Consider the following 19,975-nt stretch of genomic DNA (forward strand, 5'->3'; position numbering starts at 1 on the left):
CCTGAGCAAAATTTTGACTCATTTTTGTTCCCCCTGCTCATGCCCTACATCCTTTTACTAGTGAGTCCACTTCTTGTGAACATGGCCAGAACTTGATGGCTTCTTACTTGCTCTACCACCATGGTTTCCTGTAAGTCGGCATTTTCCAGAGAAGCTGAACCAGTAGCAGATACAGAGAGCTGTCCTATACATATGCCTTGTGCATGGTAAGGAATTGTCCCATGCATTTATGTAAGTCTCAAGAGCTTCACTCAAGAGACAGGAGACCCAGAAGATGTAATCATGCAGTTCCAAGCTGATTCTTGAAGACCAGAAGAGCAAGGGGAGCCAATAGGAGAGTTCCAATCTGTGCCTAGGCCCAAAGACAAGAAGATTCCAAAGTCTCATTTCAAAGACAGGCAGACAAAGGAATTGACCCTTTGTCTTTTTTGTTTAATTCAGGCCTTCAGGAGCTGATATAAGGTTCAGTTGCATTGGGGAGGGCAATTTGCGTTGCTGAAGTTACCAATTCAGATCTAATCCCATTCAATAATCACCTTTATCGTCATACCTAGAATAATGTCTGGGTACTCAGTCAAGTTGAGACTTAAAATTAACTGCCACTGTTTCCTAACATATCCATGCACTTCTCTTTGTCTTTTAATCTATCCTCAGCAGAGCCATGGCAGGTGGAAAAGCCATGGCATGCCACTCTTCTGCTAGAAATTCTTCAGCATGCATATCTCATCTCAGTGGCAGCCAAATTGAGACCCACACGCCCTCTCTCGACCCTCAGCCCACCCCGTTACTCTGTCTTTCACATCCCACGTGCATTGATGCTTCTCCGAAAGGCAAGCACGGCCCAGCTTTAGGGTTTTTAAGTCTGCACCTCCCTAGATCCCAAAGGTCCTCATCAAAGTACACACAGATACTGCTTCGTCCCTCAGAACATACGGCACCCATTATCCTTATTCTAGTTCTTTTATCAAATAATCAGCGCTAGGGGGTTGTGGGTCAGCGGTAAGACACTTGCCTACCATACTTAAGGCCCGCAGTTTGCATACCAGCACAAGCTCAAGGACTGTTTTAGAACGGTTTTAGATCTACATACACACAACTGATGTTGCCCCCACATATTCTTCTCTGGGATCCCCTTCTGTCGCAGTCTTTCCATTAACAGATTGATCCTGGCTGATAAGCCAGCCTTCCCTACTTCATCGATAACTAAAGATCACACTCTAGTCACATTACCCCAGGGTTTTGTTTTTGTTTGCAAAGATTTACTTCTCTTTATTTTATGTGTACAAATGTTTTGTCCTCATGTACTGTGTGTCTGGAACAGAGACAAGGAGAGGCATCGGATCCCCTGGAACTGGAGTTATGGATGGTTGGGAGCTACCATCTTGATACAAGCGCATCAACTGTTAGCCTCTGTTGGAAGGGGCTGGTGGAAGGCGGGGCTCAGTGTCTCCTTGGTCGGCCTCCGGTTCAGCAGTCGCTGGGGTCCTCGCTGCCGCAGCCACACCCACACCCAGAAACGGTTTCTAGCATCCTAGCCTCGGAAATGTTCTGGACTGCAAAAGTCACCTGCGCTGTTGGGGTTTCCCCTGGGGAAGTCCGACGGATCCCGCCCTGCGCATCTCTCCATCCCAGAGCGCGAAGGAAGACGGAGGAAGTTCCCGGGTGGTCCAGGCTCCTCCCCCCCACCGGCAACATCTGGCGGAGCTTAGGCGGGGGAAGGTGGCTCGTGCATCCCGCAGCGTGACGACTGCTGTTGGGTAAGGAAGCGGCGCGCCTACACGAGGACGTCTCCGGGGCGGGGCCTGGTCCCCAGCTGTGCGACCTCCGAGCTCCGGGGGCGGGGACAGTGGCGTCCAGATGCGGTCGGGGTGGCGCACGGCTCGCACCGCGCCTGAGAAGTGCAGCCGGAGCCGGTGAGAAGCGCAGGCAGCAGGGCCGGCGGGACACACGCGCCCGGTTTCCTCCGGGAGTCCCGTCGCTGGATCAGCGCCCCGCCGAATCACGGTTCGTTTTGTCGCGGGAGTCCGCTTGGCACTCTAACTTTTTCAGCGTCGAGGATGCGGGAGCGGGGCTGGCTGGGGTGGAGGGATCGCGTTGACCCAGCTCAGGGATGCTGAACAGCAGCAGGTGGGTTTGGGGTGTGGTTCTCTCTGCGCCTCTAGGTGTCTTCAAGACGAGGATTTGGGTTTCTCACCTAAAGTTTGAGAGTATAATGCTTCATCAGAAGTGCTTCAGAAATGACGACTGTAGACTGACTTTATAAAGCTACCCGAGGCAACTTTTGTTTTCGGTTGAGAGGTTGAGTTTTGTCTTATTCTGTCTTATTGAATGGTTTGGTCGCCACTTTCTCAAGCACATCAGAACGGGCACTTCTTGACTTGAACTTGACAGTATGAATCAGGAGCCAGGAAATACAGGAACATTGACACCGCCTTGAAACAGCTCCCACAGAAGACCCTGGGGAGGTGTTTTCAGGTGAGAGAGAGACCTGATTGGCTTTGCTTAGAGAACCACGCCACGGAATTCTGTCAGCTTCTGGCCTCCACGAACACCAGCTGAGACCTGCGTTTTACTTCCTGTGGCCCTCTCACACTTACTTGTTCGAGCCATTTCTCAGCAGAGGGAGGAGCTGTTGTTTCTACACGAGTATCCAAAAATGAGTCACAAGTCTGCTCTAATTGCGAGACTTTGTTAATAAGCCTTTGAAAAGTGAGGTTGTATCCCTGTACTTAGAATAAGATCAACAGATGACACCGGTGCTGTCAAACTGGGGCAAGCGGCCTAGGAAGTAACTATTCAAGTTTTCAGTTTCCTAAAGCGTCTGATGGGACAACATGCCAGCCAGGGTCACTAGGCTGATCTGAGATAACCCTTAGAATCATGTGCTTTGCCACAGAAGTTCAATAGAAAATTAATTTCATTATCCAATAACCATTTGCTTGTTATTTTGACTGCTTGGTAGGAATAGGACATTTTATGGAGTGATTGTAAGTGTCATTCTGAAACTAAAGATATTTCAGACAGTTTACTTTTACCAAATTAGTGCTTTAAGAAACATTTAAAAGCTTTTGAAGTAGTTCAATGGTTGCTGGACCCAGACATTAAGATGTTAAGTCTCATGCGTCCAGATAGTGGCTCTTAGAAGTGGACTTCCCTATCTAGAAGCTCAGTAGAGAGAGAAATAACTGTACCCTCGCTGAGCTGATGTCAGTCATAGACAGCAGTTACAAGGCTCTGGTCTGTTCCAGCCTCTTCACCAAGTTCCATGTATACGACCATGGACACAATGCTATCCTGGCAGCCAGGGCCATCGCTGAGCAGGTTCTTGGGAAAATCCAACATCATGAGATGGGTGCTATGAGAAATTGATACATAAAGGAGGTGTCCCGGTGTGGGGGTGAGTTGAAGCCTTGAGAGTCAGGGTGTCCTAGATCATTGCTGGGACAGCAAGGGAAGGCTTGCGTTCTGACCACCTACTTGTCTTTGTAGGCAGCCTGTTTTTCATTCAATATGTGGTTTAAAGGCACATCAGTGAGCATGGCTTTTAAGTGTTTGAACTCACCATGTTTCATATTACTTAGTAGCTGTGTAATGGCAAACGCAGTCTGTTATCACTCCTGGGCGGTTGTGGCCACTCTTAGTTATGTGTCCTCTTAAAAACACAGTAACTAATGAGTGGTTCATAACTGCAGACCACTAGATCGAAGTGACTTCTGCTCATGGGTTTATACAATTGTTGCTCGTCATCTGAGGGGTTGACTTGACTTCTATGACTTCTAGTTACCTGAGTTCTGATATGTAAAGTAGAAAATTTCCAGGAATAGTAATACACTTTTGGTTTATTTTATTTAAGACATGACCTTACTGTGTACCCTGGCTGGCCTGGAATTCACTGTGTAGACCAGGCTGACCTAAATAGTAATACACTTTTGGTTTATTTTATTTAAGACATGACCTTACTGTGTCCCCTGGCTGGCCTGGAATTCACTGTGTAGACCAGGCTGACCTAGAATTCACAAATACCTGCCTGCTTCTACCTGATTGTTCATTGTAAAAGTGAGTGTCACCGCACCTGCCAATAAGATACTTCAAGAAAGGGAGTTCGGGGACTGGAGAGATGGCTCAGAGGTTAAGAGCACTGACTGCTCTTCCAGAGGTCCTGAGTTCAATTCCCAGCAACCACATGGTGGCTCACAACCATCGGTAATTAGATCTGGTACCTTCTTCTGGCCTGCAGGGATACATGCAGACAGAATACTGTATACATAATAAATAAATAAATATTAAAAAAAAGAAAGGGAGTTCGTGCATACCGAATTAATGATGCTATATTGTTAGTTGTTTTCCTGTTAATCCCCATTTATCTCTTACTGTGAGTAATTTATGAATTTAAACCTTATCTTAAATATGTGCGAACAGGGGGCAGCATAAATAGGAGTCAGGCATTCATGAGTCACTTGTGCAGGATCCCTGAGTGTGGGGGGGGAATCTCACAGACCCACAGCACTGACCACGCCCATTTGGGCGTGGCCACAGGTACCTGGGGGAAGGCAGAGATAAAGGGCAAGGAGGAAGGGATCACTCTCTCTTGGGTTCCAGTCGAGGTGCAGAGACCAGCAGAGCACTGACCTCAGTTCTTGGCTTCTCCAGTGATTTCTCCCTAATAAAATAACATACGACAGCCCTATCCTGTGTATGGTAATCTTCCTCTTGTACCTGAGGATTAAGGAGGAGCAAACATTCCTGTCCTCTGAGGTAGCTAAGTAGTAAAGGACAACTGCTCAGCTCTACGTTCCATCTCTCCCTCTCACGTCTTCTATGAGAGAGAAAAGATGAAGTGTCTTAGGCATTGTGTTCCTGAGCTTTGGCATGGGTTCGACTCATGATGTTCTAAAGACGGTTTCTTTAAAACAATGACCCTGACTGTAGATGAGGGTTGCCCAGGAACTGGAGGGGTAGGTGACCCAGCAGAAGGAACAGCAGTACTGAGGACTGAACCGTATTCTGTGGTCGGGAAACTCCAGCTTGTTCCCTGGGGTTGGGGGAGAGCTTCGGGGAGGGCAGAAAAATGAGCGTGGAAAGACAGAACAGGACCACAAAGACCCATGTGCCACACAGGCTCCAGGACATTGTTCTGTGGGGCCTCTGAGAAAACAGGCAGCATCAGAGACCTGTTTAAAACAGCAAGAACTAAGAAAATGGCTGTCAGCAAAGTACTTGCCACACAAGCGTGAAAATTTGAGTTTGATCTCCAGCACACATGTAAAAGGTGACCGTCAACCTGTGACCTAAGCATTGGATAAATGGAGACAGAAGGTCCTGAGACTTGCTGATACTCTGGTCTACCTGAACCGATACGTTTCACGTCCAGTGAGAGAGCTTAGGCACCCATGTCAACCTCTGACCTCCACAGACACGCCAACACATGTGTGCACACACACACACACACACACACGAAGATGCATACACACACACATGAAGATGTGCCCACACACACATGAAGATGTGCACACACACATAAATAAACATAGACACGCACACACCCTGAGGACAGAGTGGCTCAGAGCTGCATGGTCCTAGGGAGGACACTGTAATATGGAGAAGAGAACATGAACAAGGTTTGCAATCAGTGGTGGGGAGGCACAGAGATGGAGGAAGGCGCTGATAGAACTCACATTGTATAACACGCAGAACCCAGCTGCCTCTTGACAAGTGGGCTATGAGGACAGGGGAGAAGAGTTAAGATGACGCCCGTAATTCTGGTTAATGACCGCAAGAGGCGCATCCCACCCAATGGAAGAGTTGGTGTAAGGTAAAGGTTGATGAAGAGCTCACACACTACTTGGCATGTAAAGTTTTACATGCCTTGGTAAGATTTTTGACCAGTTAGTTTTTGTGAACTTGGCACAATCTAGAGTCACCGGGAAGAGGGAGCCACAGTTAAAGACTTGCCTCCATCAGGTTGACCAGTGAGCATATTTATGGGACATCTTATTGATTAACAATTGATAAGGAAGGGCCTAGTCCACTATGGGCAGCACCAAGTAGGTACCCTTGGGTTGTATTTTAAAAGCAAGCTGAGCAAGGAATGGGGAGCCAGCTAGTAAGGAAGAATCCTTCATGGTCTGTGCTTCAGTTCACGCTTCCGGGTTCCTGACTCAAGCTTTTGCCCCATCCATCAGTAACAGGTTACAGCCTAGGACATGTAAGCCAAACAAAGCCTTTCTTCCTTAGATTGTTCTTGGTCAGTGCTTCAGCATAGCAACAGAAACCAAACCAAGGACAATGTACTGAGTGCTTATGTGGACCAGGAATTATCCCAGGCTCAATAAATAGATTAAGTCTTTTATTCCTCACTGGAATCCTGTGATGAATTCCCTTACTACTTTAAGGAGGGTTAATTATTGACAGCATTGGAAATTTATCCCAAGCACCTGGCTCCGTGGTTGACATTATTGAACTTTTCTACACGCTTTTGCTCTTTCTGAAGAAATAAATGAATAAATAATGTTTTAGACTTTGTGCTAAACTCAAGTTGCCATTGTTTTTGGTTTTTATCTTTTTTATCACAACAATTCTTCCCTGAGCAAGAATAGCTCCAGTCATAATATGGACACTTCATGACCCCTGGTTTGCTGGGTAGCATCTTTCTCCCGCTTTCCTCCCAAGAAATAAGTGATCCATCTCCATCTAGGAATACCTCTGGGGTTACCATCAATTGCTCCAGTGTGGCGGTCTGAATGAGAATGGCTCCCATAGGCTCATGAATTTGAATACTTGCTCCCCTGTTGGTGGATCTCTTTGGGAAAGGTTAGAACGTATGGCTTTATTGGAGGAGGCGTGTCACTGTGGGTGGGATTTAAGATTTCAAAGGCCCATGCCATTCCTAGTTAGCACGCTCTCTCTCTCTCTCTCTCTGCCTCTCTGCCTCTCTGCCTCTCTGCCTCTCTCTGCCTCTCTCTGCCTTTCACGGCCATAGATCAAATGTCAGCTACTGTTCCAGCACCATGCATGCCTGTATGCCCGCTGTGGTGTCCCTCACCATGGTGATGATGGACTAACTACCTTTATGGAGACTCGGGGCACCTGAAGATTCTTGGAGCTCTGTCTCACAGAGTGGCTTCTGAAGTACTGAATGTTCAGCTTTCTGCATTTCCTGTTTCTCTGATGTGTTTGGTCACTAGAAGGACAGGCCAGGGCCCTGGGTACTAATCAACAGGTTGTGGGTGACATGATGAAGGAATCACTAACAAATGCAGTCAGGGACATAAAAAGTCCAAATCCTACATTCCTGGCTTATCATCTGTCTGCTGATGCCTATTTCATCTTAGACAGACTCCGAAACAGGTACTCTCCTACCTCTAACTGCTGTTCCCTTATCCTCTTGGTAAATGATTCAGTTATTTTCTGCTGAGATCCTGTTTTGTATTTGGTGCATTTGAGTAGATTCCATTGGTCCTAACAAAGGTATTCTCACCAACAAGCTATCTCTGACCAAGTCCAGCCCCAGCTCTACACCACTCTAATAGTTTGATGATCTGATCTCTTCTGACTTGGGTAAAGACTTTGGTTTTTGTTCAACACTCTATGGAACATTTTGACTTTGGACCCTTTAAAGATAAAAACATTGAATTAGTTGTGTGCAAACTTAACCAAACCACCAAGTTTAAAGCTCTAAAATGTCCAAACACATGAAACTTGGTACCTTTTTATGTTTCTTCCCGTGGGAATCAAATGTTTTGACACTTCTTCAGATTTATCAGGAAATTGATAGTCATTTGTTGCGTGGAGGGCAATATGGAGCCTTCTCAGGCAATACAACCCACCTGTCTCTTGGTTGAATTCCTATAGCTGCCTGCGGTTCATTAAGTCCTCTCAATAGAAAGTGAAAGATTTGCATTACTATTTCATGTGGCTTTGCCTTGCTTCTTCAATTCTGCTGGGAGTTCCTTGAGAGAGGGGGACTGCTATGGTTGGCTTTGGCATGTTCCCTCTGAGCCTCCCCCATCTCCAAACCCACCCCACTCTGGTCCCGGCCCCTGCCCCCATTCTATCCATTCTGTGACTTTTGCCGATAACAAAGCCATCTGTCTAGAGTAAGCATTTGTGGTCCACTCTCTGAGCCTATGGGTCTTGGACACCAGTGTGTGTCATTCAAGTTCTTTGTAAGGCTTATAACTGGTAACTTTTCGTGTGAATTGGTTGGGGGGGGTTGGAACTCTTGTTGAGAAAATGAAATGTCTTTAGCATTCACTAAGGGTGTTTTCCTTTTCGGTGGGTACTAAGATACTCTGGATCCATGTCTCCCAATGCAGTATTTCTTTTTGTGTACTGGACTGTTCCATGCCTCCCTCTGTTTAAAGATGCAAAGCAAAACTATTTGCAGAACATGTTGGTTAATGACGTGGGGTCCAGCTTTTAGGAATAGTGGAGGAGATGGGACTTGTTCTGGCTTCTTCGTCACCTGACAGGCAGCAAGCTTTATGCCCTTTCTGCTCACACGCATGGAGCTAGTGGCCCACAGCCTGATTTTGGATGAAGTAGGACAGTCCATGAGGTGAATTCCATAATATCACTATACTGCCCACCCCGTGTCCCCTTTATTTACTACACAAACTACATGAAACAATGTCTTGTCTATATTTCATGGCTCTTCATTATTTATAGAGTCCTTTCACATGGCACAGCAGCCTGGAAGGACAGAAATGATGATAAGCTGTGGTATTGCCTCCCTCTCCCCAACACCTATCTGAAACCACTGAAAGTCCTCAAACAGTTCAAGGAACCTCAGTGTGTATCCTGTAGGTTATAAATATCAGAATTGCCTAGGATATTTCAAAATAAAAGCAAGGGAGTGGAGCGAAAAGGAGGAGGCATGGGAAAATGAGGAGGAATACATGAAGGAGAGGAAGGAGGGAGAGAGAGAAAGGGAGGGAGAGAGGGAAGGAGAAAGAGAGAAAGGGAAGGAGGGAGAGAGGGAAGCTCTGCCCTGGCCTCTCCCATCTCAGATGGAGAGATGTCAAATCCCTTGACAAGCTTGACCCCCTTACAGGAATCAGTAACTCTTCCAGGACAGGAAGTTCCAGGAAGTCCTATTCAGAGCAAGTGCTGCGGTGCTGCCTTTAAACCTTAATGACCGTCTAATAGCATGAAAGAGAGCGTGGGAAGGAGAATTAAACATTCACAGAGGCAGGAAAACACATCATTTGTCTCACAGAAATGGGTACTGATTCTTCTTGGAAGGGGAAAGCACTTGAGAGCGTATTGATTTTGAATCAGATCTTTGCAGGAAGCGTTAGTTACATGCAGAATAACCTGGTAAATGAGGGCCACTTATTGTTTTCTTCATTCCTGGGAAGTCTGGCCGTTGGCATTCCTGTGCTCTCCTTGCGTGCTTCAGACCCCTGCACAAGTTATCTCTGCCTCAGTTTCCTCTCCCTTCCCCTATCCAATAACTCCTAGTGAGACACTGGCAGTTACCCCAGGCCCCTGTTCTCTAAGAAGACTTCCTGTACTCAGTCTGACATTCTCCTCTGGGCTCTGCCTGGTGAGCATCTCTCTATTGTGGAGTTTATTACCACCATGAGAGCAAGTACTGTCTCTTCCACCTGTGACTCCGAAAGTGACTGAAAAGAAACATTCTAGGGACCATGTTTGTTTAAGGACTACTTATCAAAGGTCTCCATTCATTAGATGCTCCCATTAGATGCTCCAGAGAACATTACAAACACAGCAGGCACAGACTCGGGCACAGCCCTGGATCCCACGGAGGTTGTGGGCAAGCAGAACCCGGACAGCAAGCGACTGTGTTGTAAACTGGCCAGTAGGGGAACATGGTGTTAGGAAAGAGGAAGCATGGGGAGTGTTAGTTCATAGACCCAGTCTGAGGTCACAGAAAAGGACACATTCTCAAGAAGCCCAGTTCACACCAAAATAATCAAAGCTAGGAGGATGGCTTTCACTACAAGGGGCCGGCCCACTTCCAACAAAGGGACACCTTCTGCTGTACCTAGATCAAAATTGAGATTCCTTCAGATGCGTATGTGGGCATGCAGGGGCACACACATTTGTACCTGTGCATGCACTCGCACGCAGATGTGTGCATGTGTTCCTGACTATATGTATGTAGATGTGTACATATGTATGTGCGCAGGAGTGTGTGTGCACGAGTGTGCACATGTTGGGAGGGTGATGCTACTAAAGAGAGAAGAAAGTGACACCTTCATTTGAAGAGTGGAAAAGACAGAAGGGACAGAGAAGGACGTTTTTGGGTGTTTCATACAATCTGCTGTGGCTGGAAGTTGATCTTAATATCCCTAGGTGTAATATATAGTGGCAAATATCAAAGTCAGACAAACAAATTTAAAGCTTAGAAATTCATGAATGTGTAAGGTAGACTTATAAAAACTACTTTTAAGAATATAGGGCTGGCAAGATGGCTCAGTGAGTAAGGGCATTTGTCACCAAACCTAATGACGTGAGTTTGAAACCCAGGACACACATGATGATGAAAACTGATACCCACAGTGTGCATTTATGTATTACACACAAGGTAAATACATAAATGGGGCCCGAAGGGGCAGCTCCACAGCTAAAAGCACTTGCTGCTCTTTCAGAGAACCTAGATCTGATTCCCAGCATCCACATGGCTACTCACAGCACAGCCATTTGTAATTCCAGTTCTAGGGGACCTGACACCCACTTCTGTACTCCTCGGGCACCAGGCATGCACATACACACATGCAGGCAAACACTGATGCGCATAAAATAAAAATAAACAAATCTTTAAATAAAGACATGTCGTAGAAATAGCTTTTAAAATAATTTTTGGGGGTCACTGTTATCAGCTAAGAGATTGTTGTGCTACGAGTGTCACCCTCAAGTTTTTGTCCTAAATGGCCCAAGGGTGGAGCACAAGTGCTCAGAGCTGTGTCTGTTCTGGTTTCTCATCTGTGAACTTGGCTTCCACGCAGGGGAGAGAGGCTGCAATACCTGTGTTGGCAACTGATAACCTCCTCCCAGCTTTTGCAGCTCATGCTGGGTCCTTCCCTTTTCTTCTCTTCTGACCGGTTCTTGATCTTTTCTCATAATCCTGCTGGTTTGTTTTTCCTCATCTGTTACAAGCTTATCTGAGGCCAAGAATGACGAATCCTTGATGTTTTTTTTAACTCTGAAGATGTCATGTTTAAATTGCTAATCGTTGTGTATTACTTGCTTTTCCGTGGCTGTAATAAAACAACGACGTCGATGGGAACTTGAGTAAGAGACAATTTATTTTGGCTTAGAGTTCCAGAGGGTTAGAACCCAGGATGGTAGGGAAGCTTGGCAGCAAGCGTCAGGTATGGTGTCTGGAACAGGAGGCTGAGAGTTCACATCTTGAATCTTGAGCACATAACGGAGTGTAAATTAGTAGGAGGCGGGGCTTTTTACTCTCAAAGGCCACCTGCAGTGACGTACTTCCTCCAGCAAGGCTACACCAACTAAGCCTCCCTGAACAGTGCCACCATCTGGTGATCAAGCGTTCACACACCCAAGACTATGGGGGGGTCATTCCTCACTCAGACCACCACACTTCATTAGTATTGTTTTGATTGATAAGTTGTATTTGTGTGGTACCTTGTGACATTTGATATACATGTGCAATGTGTGTGATTAAATCAAGCTAATATGTCCAGCATTTTGTTTGCTTGCCTATATGACATAAAGTGTAGACATAAGTTTTAAACTTAATTCCTTCTTTTTTATTTACCTTATTCATTTATTTGCATATGCTATATGCACCCATTTGTGCATACATACACACACACACACACACACACACACACAAAGTGTGTGGAGACCAGAGACAGACATCATATGTCTTCTACTGCTTATTCTCTACCTTAATTTTTAAATTTTTTATTGTTGGACAGTTTCATACGTAAATATAATACATTTATTTTTTCCTCAAAACATGAAATTCTTTTTAGGTGATAAATTTTTTTCCTTAAGGAATCAAATTATATAGGCACATCAGCTTATCTTCAGAGGTTAACAGCTGACAGTGAGAATGTCCTATTTTGTCAGCACATCTCTGTTGATATCGAATTGGACAATTTCTCAAGTTATTAATTATTCTTAACTGAACTTTGAGTGCTATGGGCATTTGTGAATCTGGCTCACTAACAATTACCTATCTATAGTCCACCACCGTTATCCTCATCATAAACGCAATGAATATTTCCCATTCTCAACACTTCAGTTTAGCTTTAGAGATGAAAGCACAGATGAAGCTTGTATTCCTTTTTATTGCTCTCATCTTGGGCTAAGTTGCTAAGTCCAACTAGAATTTTGTTATACTTTTTCTGCCGTGTGGAGATTTCCGGGTTCATGTCCTTATACTTGGTTTTCTTTTCCTCTGGGATTTCTTCACCTTGTTATATTATTTTGTAGCATGATTTTTAAAAGACCCAGAGACAGATATTGGAGTTCAAGCTTCAAGTTGAAGATCAAAAAAGCAAAGCAGTTGGCCACTACCTCTTACCTCTACCTCAGCTCAGACCAAAGGGGCAATCCTCAGACTGCTTGACTTCACTGCTCCTCAGATTCACTCAGACTGCTATGCTCAGACTGCTCCTGACTTCACTGCTCCTCAGATTCACTCAGACTGCTATGCTCCTCTCAATATGTGCTGGAGACCCCTGAGACTGACTACTGAAGACTGTACTCCTATCTTTTATACCTCTCTAGTGCTGGGGTTAAAGGCGTGAGCTCTGTTACACTTTTAGACTGACTCAATCTTGTGTAGCCCTGGGTGGCCTTGAACTCACAGAGATCCATCTGCCTCTGTCTCCAGAGTCCTGGGATTCAAGGTGTGTGCCACCACTACCTGATCTCTATAGCTCGAGGCTGTCTTTGCTTTCTGAATCCTCAGTCAAACTTTAATAAATCATACATAATATATCACCACATTATTCTAAAGGCCAGACAAAGATTTATGAATTTCTACTATTGTTTCTCTTATTGATTTTGCATTTTTAAATCTGTCATTTCTCTGAGACATGTTAGAGAGTTTCTGAACTCCCTCCATTATTTTCCTTTCTTTTTCTTTTTTCTTTCTGTCTCTTTTTTCTGTCTTTTTGAGACAGGGTCTCTCTATTATGCTGCTCTGAATGTCCTGGAATGCTCTATGTGTATCTGACCAAGCTGGTCTTGAACTCACAGAGATCCTCCTGTCTCAGCTGCCTGAGTGCTGGGAATAAAGGTGTGTACCACCATACCTGGCGCTTCTGAAGTCTTGGTCACGCTACATTAGCCCAAATTCATAGCATTATCCTTCTGGTTAGTAATTTTAACTTCAGAGACAAGTCCTCATTCCTTCACCCCTCCAGCCTCTTTCCCTTTCTTCTCCTTCCCCTTCACGCCCCCTCCCACTCTGTCCTTCAAGAAGGAAGTTTATTGAGGACACTTCAAGGGGACAATGAGCTGGCGAAGAGCTAGAATCCCACCTACAACCTGTTTGGTTTTTGTCTTTTTGGTTTTCTTTTTCTTTTCTTTCTTTTTTTTTCAGTGCTAGGAACCCAGGACCCTTCACAGGCTAGAAAATCACTCTACCACTAAGGAATACCTCTGCTGCCTTTTTACATTCTATTTTGAGATAGAGTCTCATTAACTTGCCAGTCTGGCCTTGAGCTCAGTCTTTAGCTTAGGCAGGCCTTGAACTTGTGATTCTATTGCCTGAGCCGCTCCCTCCCTGACACATGGGTGAGATTATCGGTCTGTGCCTTTCCCACCAGCTCTCTCTCTCTCTCTCTCTCTCTCTCTCTCTCTTTTGTTCTTTCTTTTTTCCTTCCTTCCTTTTCTATCCCTCCCTCCCTGCTTCCTTCCTTCCTGTCTCTTTCTTTTTTGATTCTACTTTTTAATTTTTATTAAACTTACATATTTGAGAAAAGCCAGTTACTTCCATGAAACCTACAATGGAAAAACCCCGTCTTCTTTCTCAGTTCCACCAAAGTGGACCACATCCAACCCCTTGATGTGTGTCTTCAGTCTCCGAATAGCGTGCTTCTCTCATAACAGTCTGATTTTTCAGTCTTAGGCATTGATAGTGCTGTAGCTCATTCCCACAACCCATGCAGCCACTTCTCCAGTACAATTCTATCATAATTAAACCAGCTCAATACTCGGTGATTAATATTATGAAAGCAGTTATTGACGCAGGACCTTGTATTGCATCGTGATTATGTTCTGTAACTCCCTGTATGGTCTGCTTTCTGATAGTGAGTAACTGTTTTCCTTTCTTGTTCTGTTCTCATTAGGGTGGCTTTCTTCCCATTTATGCAACTCCAGATTGTCTAAATCTCCTCTCAAATTATGATCCACCCAGAATTCTGTTATCTTCATCTTCCTGCACGAGCCCGCAGCCCTCTTCCTCATCTAAAAGGCAGATAGTTTTTCATTCAAGTGCCCAGCTGCCATTTTAGACCTCTCTTCTGTCATCCCACTCAGTAGAGTTCTTATGTACAGGCATGAGGGCCTGACTTCAGATCCACAGTACCTACATGGAGATCCAGGTATGGCAGCTGGGGTCTGTAATCCCTACACTGGACAGGCAGAGACAGGAAAATCCTGGGGGTTTGCTGGTCAGGCAGTCTAGCTGAATCACTCCAGGTGGGGTAAGAGACCCTTCTCAAAAAATAAGATGGAAAACGATTGGTCTCCACATGCACACATGGGCACATGCATTTGTATGCAAACATGCACACAGATGTGTATGTACCCCACACATACACAAAATTGCAATAAATAATAAAAATGAAAGACAAGACAAGGGCTTTATAAACATGAGGCAGTCAGGCCTCAGACTGGCTTATACACCTCATGATTCCTTCATAGGCTCTGAAATGTGTGGAACTGGAGTAACCACCTTGAGATTCCTGATCATAAACGCACATGCGAACATTCTCTCCCTTTCTAGAATTTCCTTACCTTGTCCAGGCTGCCGTCATTCTTCATTTTATTTAGTTTCACCTATGCAAACTTTTTGTTGGTGGAGTGTAGCAACATGGTTTTCTCGGTGACCCTGTGGGATGTCCCTGTCCAGAAGAAATCTCATAGAATCTTCTGCTTCGCCAGAGAAATGTGCCCCACTTCATAGCTCCAGGGTTAGCGCTTCTGAATGTGCTTTCTGAATGTTCGTGACTTGCTGGGATAAAAGGAATCTGGGAGCAGTTGTTTTTTATTTTTATCGTGGGTTATCTTATAGTCATGACATGTATTTAATGATGAAAAATCTTTATTTTTAAAAATAAATCTATTTTCGTTTTATATACCTTGGTGTTTTGCCTGCATGTATGTATGCGTGAGGATGTTGGATCCCCTGGAACAGGAGGTACAGTTGTGAGTTGCCATGGGGGTGCTGGGAATTGAACCCAGGTCCTCTGGAAGAGTAGCCAGTGCTCTCAAATGCTGGGCCATCTCTCCAGCCCCAAAAATATTTGTTGGTTTGTTTGGTTTTTGGTTTTTTGAGACAGGGTTTCTCTGTGTTTGTGGAACTTGCTTTGTAGACCAGGCGGCTGGCCTTGAACTCACAGAGATCCATCTGCCTCTGCCTCCCGAGTGCTGGGATTAAAGGTGTGTGCCTCCACTGCCCAGTGAAAATATTTTTATATCAAATAATTCTGTGAGTTTTTGTATTCTTACAAAGAGTTAAGCAGGGAAAAAGAGAGAGATTTTAGAATATATGGGAAAGAAGTCATTTAAAACCTCAAATAGGGCTGGCAGGATGGCTCCGTCAGAAAAGGACTTGCTGTGAAAGTCTGGCGACCCGTTTAAAGGGTAACCCCTGGAACTGAGTTAAATGTGGAAGGAAAGAACTGTTGCAAGATTGTCCTCTGACCTCCAGATACAACCATGTACCCCATAGCACACACATGCCCCCCACATATCTCCTCCACCCCCTTCTGTTAAAGAATGTTTAAGCTCTAATAACATAGTAGCCCGCAGGTGTGACGGTCACTTTATGGCCATAGATGAAATGGGAAGTGAGCTGTTAATAGCACGCTAGCTGTGAATAGCACTGTTTGCACATGTGGTTACCAGATCTGCATTATTTATTTGAGCGGATTAAGGTCCCATGAATCTCATAACCTGGTTTAAAAAAAACAGATAAAAAAGACAGAGTGTTCACTCTTCCTTGTGTAAAAACTCCTCATGGACCATCCCACTGAGTCCTCTCACAATCAATGAAGTCACATTCATGCATGGGAGAAGGCAGTAAGGGAAGGAGACAGAGGCAGGCTTGGAGAGCACCAGTCTCTCAGGAATTGCATCCCTTTCTTGGGACTCACCCTGTCTCCCTACTAGGACCCTGGAGGCCTTCGAAATCCAGGCAAGAGCTGACAGTGGCACAGGTGGAATCAGAACATGACTTCACATAACAGTCAAGGCCTCATACTTCGATGTGTAGATGTGGGATTCTAACTAGACCCCTGGCTCTAAGGATAGTTTTCCTGTCACCTTAATGTTTTGAAGGATGAGTCTGGCCACATCAATTCCTGACAGTTTTTAGAGACTTAGTTCAACTCCCATCAATTTCGGTTCTTTTTAGTTTGATGGCAAGAAACTCCTCTGGTGCGGGCTTTGCTGACACTGTATTGCAGATGCAAGCCATTTGGAAGGTTGCACTGTACCTGCCAGCTGCTGTTTATGTGGGTGAACTGAACAGTGGAATTGAGGTATACTCAGACTATTCACTTCCATTCCAAATCTGGCTCTTCAAGTTCTCCAGATCCCTTATCAGACTAAGCCCTGACCAAGGTTTAAAATGCCAGGTATCACTGTGGCGTCCTAACCTCACTGCTCCCTGACTCTCTCCTGTGCGGCATGGGCCGTGTGAAGCAGCTCCACAGAGCCTTATTGTCTCCTCACTGAGACTACAGTTTTCAACAGGAAAGACAGAACCGTCCTCCAATTTGTCAAGAAATGTGTGAGTTTTGACAAATGAATGTGTATGCTTTATATGAAATTTGGGGTAACATATGAATATAATATAAATGTAATGTGTAGTTATAATAATAGGTCATGATCATCAGGATATGTGGTAATCTAATAAAGCTTGCCTGAAGATCAGAATGCAGAGCTAGCCAGGAAAATTACTCATATTTTCATTTTAAATTATAACAAAAATATCCACTTTAAATGCATGAGAATTTATTTTCCATAAACTATGATTTTTCTGTGATTCCTGTTGCTTCCTAAACTGGGATTAAAGAAAAGTACATTTGGGAGACACAGAGCGACAGTGTTATCAGTGAGTATCATGACAATAAAGTTCCTCCAGATTGCTACTAGTGATTCCTTATATTTGCGAGGACAGCATGAGTTGGTCTATATAAGCCTGCCACAATAAGCAAGCTCTGGATGGGTCTTCCCTTGGGCATGTCCAGGCTCAGTCATTCACCTCCTCTCTGCATGTGGCCCCCATTCTCCAGAGGGCTAGCTCCAGCTTCGTCACAATGTCCCCAGTAGGAACAGGGGGCTAGCTCCAGCTTCGTCACAATGTCCCCAGTAGGAACAGGGGGCAAGGTTCAGTGACTTCTGCTATCCAGGCATCTCTGCTTCTGTCACATGGTCTACTGTCCTCTCATCGAAGCAAGATTCATTAGCAAGTCCATATTCAAAGGCCAGAGAAGTATTTCTTTTATATTTTTGGTTGTGAGCCTAGCCTTTAACAGCTGAGCCATCTCTCCAGCCCAGCCAACAGTATTTCTTGATGAGACCAAGTAGCCACTTAATCACAGTTTTGCTTTCCGTGGCTTTAGTCACTTGCAATCATCTATTACAGTAAAAAATGCAGTAGAATATTCCAGAAAATATATACATATATAAGCTTTAAGTAACCTTTACTGTGCTATTATTTTTTTATGTGTTTAAGCATGTATGTCTGTGCATCCGTCACATGCTGGGTGCACATGGAGGCCAGAAGAGGGCCTTGGATCCCCTAGAAGAGGATTTAAATGTGTTTAGCAGCTAGTCATGTCTAATTCCTGTTGTCAGTGGAACTGAAGAGAAAGCTCAGCCTTCACAGTCATTGCCTGGAAGGAGTGACTGTGTAGGATGAGAAGCTTCTCAGATCAGACAGTGTGTCACACACAGTTCAAAGGTGTGGAAGGTGACCAGCAGAGTGGCCAGCAACGTGCAGCCAACACAAGGAAGCAACGTAGTACACCAGTGCATTTCAGAATTGCAGCCAAAACAAGGAAGCAACGCAGTATACCAGTGCATTTCAGAATTGCAGCCAAAACAAGGAAGCAATGCAATATACCAGTGCATTTCAGAATTGCAGCCAACACAAGGAAGCAACGTAGTACACCAGTGCATTTCAGAATTGCAGCCAAAACAAGGAAGCAATGCAGTATACCAGTGCATTTCAGAATTGCAGCCAATACAAGGAAGCAACGCAGTATACCAGTGCATTTCAGAATTGCAGCCAACACATAGAAGGAATGCAGTACACCAGTACATTTCAGAGGATAGTCTCCAGCAAAAACAAACGCACACCTTTGGAGAGAGAGACTTAAGAAAACCACTTGCTTACCTGGCAAACCTCATGCATCAATGTCATTGGAGAACTCAGATGTTCCTTCATTTCATGTTAAAAAAGAGCCAGCCAGAGATCTTATATATGGAGGTTATCAGGCTTACACGGCAAACATTTTACCCAATGAGCTATCTCACTTGTCTAAAAATTAAAAGGGACACTTACTTAAAGTTTTTTAATTTATTTTTAATTTTTACCCATCTTAAGCCATAATAAAATTACATCACTTCCCTCCCTTTAGTCCCCCGAGTACCTTCCTTCAACTCCCACCTATGTCCCCTCCACTCCAAAATTTATAGCCTCTTTTTCTTTATTATTGTTGCATATATATGTATATATGGGTGTATATGTATATGAGTATGTCTATACATGCACAGTATGTAAATACAACCCGCTGAAGCCCTTTTTTGCTGTTCCTGTGTATGGTTTCAAGGATGACCACTTTGTGTTGGATAACCAGTTAGGGAGGGTCATCCCTGGAAGGGGCTAATTCTCTGTCTCTCGATGGTCGTTAGTTGCCTATAGTTCCTCGTTTGGGGATGGTACCCCATGAAACTGTCCCCTTTCCATGTTAGCATGTCCTTTGATATTGCCATTTTTCTGGTCCTGTTTATGCAGCCATGCCTAGGAGTGAGTTTCACAGCCAATATTTTTATCATTTATTCTACACCTAGCTTTTATAATTGTAGTCCATCTCAATGAAGAGTCTTCAGACTCTCCTATGGTGCTTTTGAATGGACCCTATGAAAAGGTTAAATGTTTTTAGCAAATGTACTTTAAAAAACCAACCCCATTTGGTCCGCCTTTTTTAAATTGCCTTGAGAACAACGAGAAAGTATTTTAAGCTTATAATCTCTAAGAGATAAAAAGAATACTTTCTTGCTGGGTGGTGGTGGCACTTGCCTTTAATCCCAGCACCCAAGAGGCAGAGGTGGGCCGATCTCTGAGTTTCCTACAGATCCAGTTCCAGAACAGCCAGGGCTACACAGAGAAACCCTGTCTCAAAAACAAAAAGAATGCTTTCTTCCCTTTCGATGTGCCACTTTTTTTTTAAATCAAGAGACAGACCAGAGCACCAATGATGACTCGGTTGAGTGAAATGATTATTCATGGATTTGAGTCAACCTATTGGGGAAAGAGTCTTTGTTGTCTTTTTAAGGGTGTGTTCTGATGGGTGAGCTAGAAATCAACTGCAAAGCTACTGTGACATTGTGGAATGTCCTGTTCCCAACCAGATGACTGTGGTGTGGGGGTGGCTGGGCAGGAGGGCCTGGAGAGAGTGGTTGAGCAAGCTCTGTACAGGGCGATCACAGCAGAGCAGGCCATGACCTCATCAAGCGTGGGCAGGGCTGCGGCTTCAGCCTGCCAGGCAATGTGCCTTGGTGTGGGATGCAC

The 19,975-nt window shown here is 44.7% G+C and overlaps 1 protein-coding gene across 1 annotated transcript in view; it reads left to right on the plus strand.

The window, feature by feature from the left end:
* Positions 1-1,837: 1,837 nt before the first annotated feature.
* Positions 1,838-19,975, plus strand: part of Stx11 (syntaxin 11) — a 30,361-nt gene continuing 12,223 nt past the window's right edge. The window contains exon 1 of the mRNA XM_005065868.4: positions 1,838-2,004. The gene's annotated coding sequence lies outside the window, so the exon portion shown is untranslated. The remainder of the gene's footprint in view (positions 2,005-19,975) is intronic.

This window comes from Mesocricetus auratus, unplaced genomic scaffold (genome assembly GCF_017639785.1).
Source record: "Mesocricetus auratus isolate SY011 unplaced genomic scaffold, BCM_Maur_2.0 Super-Scaffold_100018, whole genome shotgun sequence".
In the NCBI taxonomy this organism is placed as follows: domain Eukaryota; kingdom Metazoa; phylum Chordata; class Mammalia; order Rodentia; family Cricetidae; genus Mesocricetus; species Mesocricetus auratus.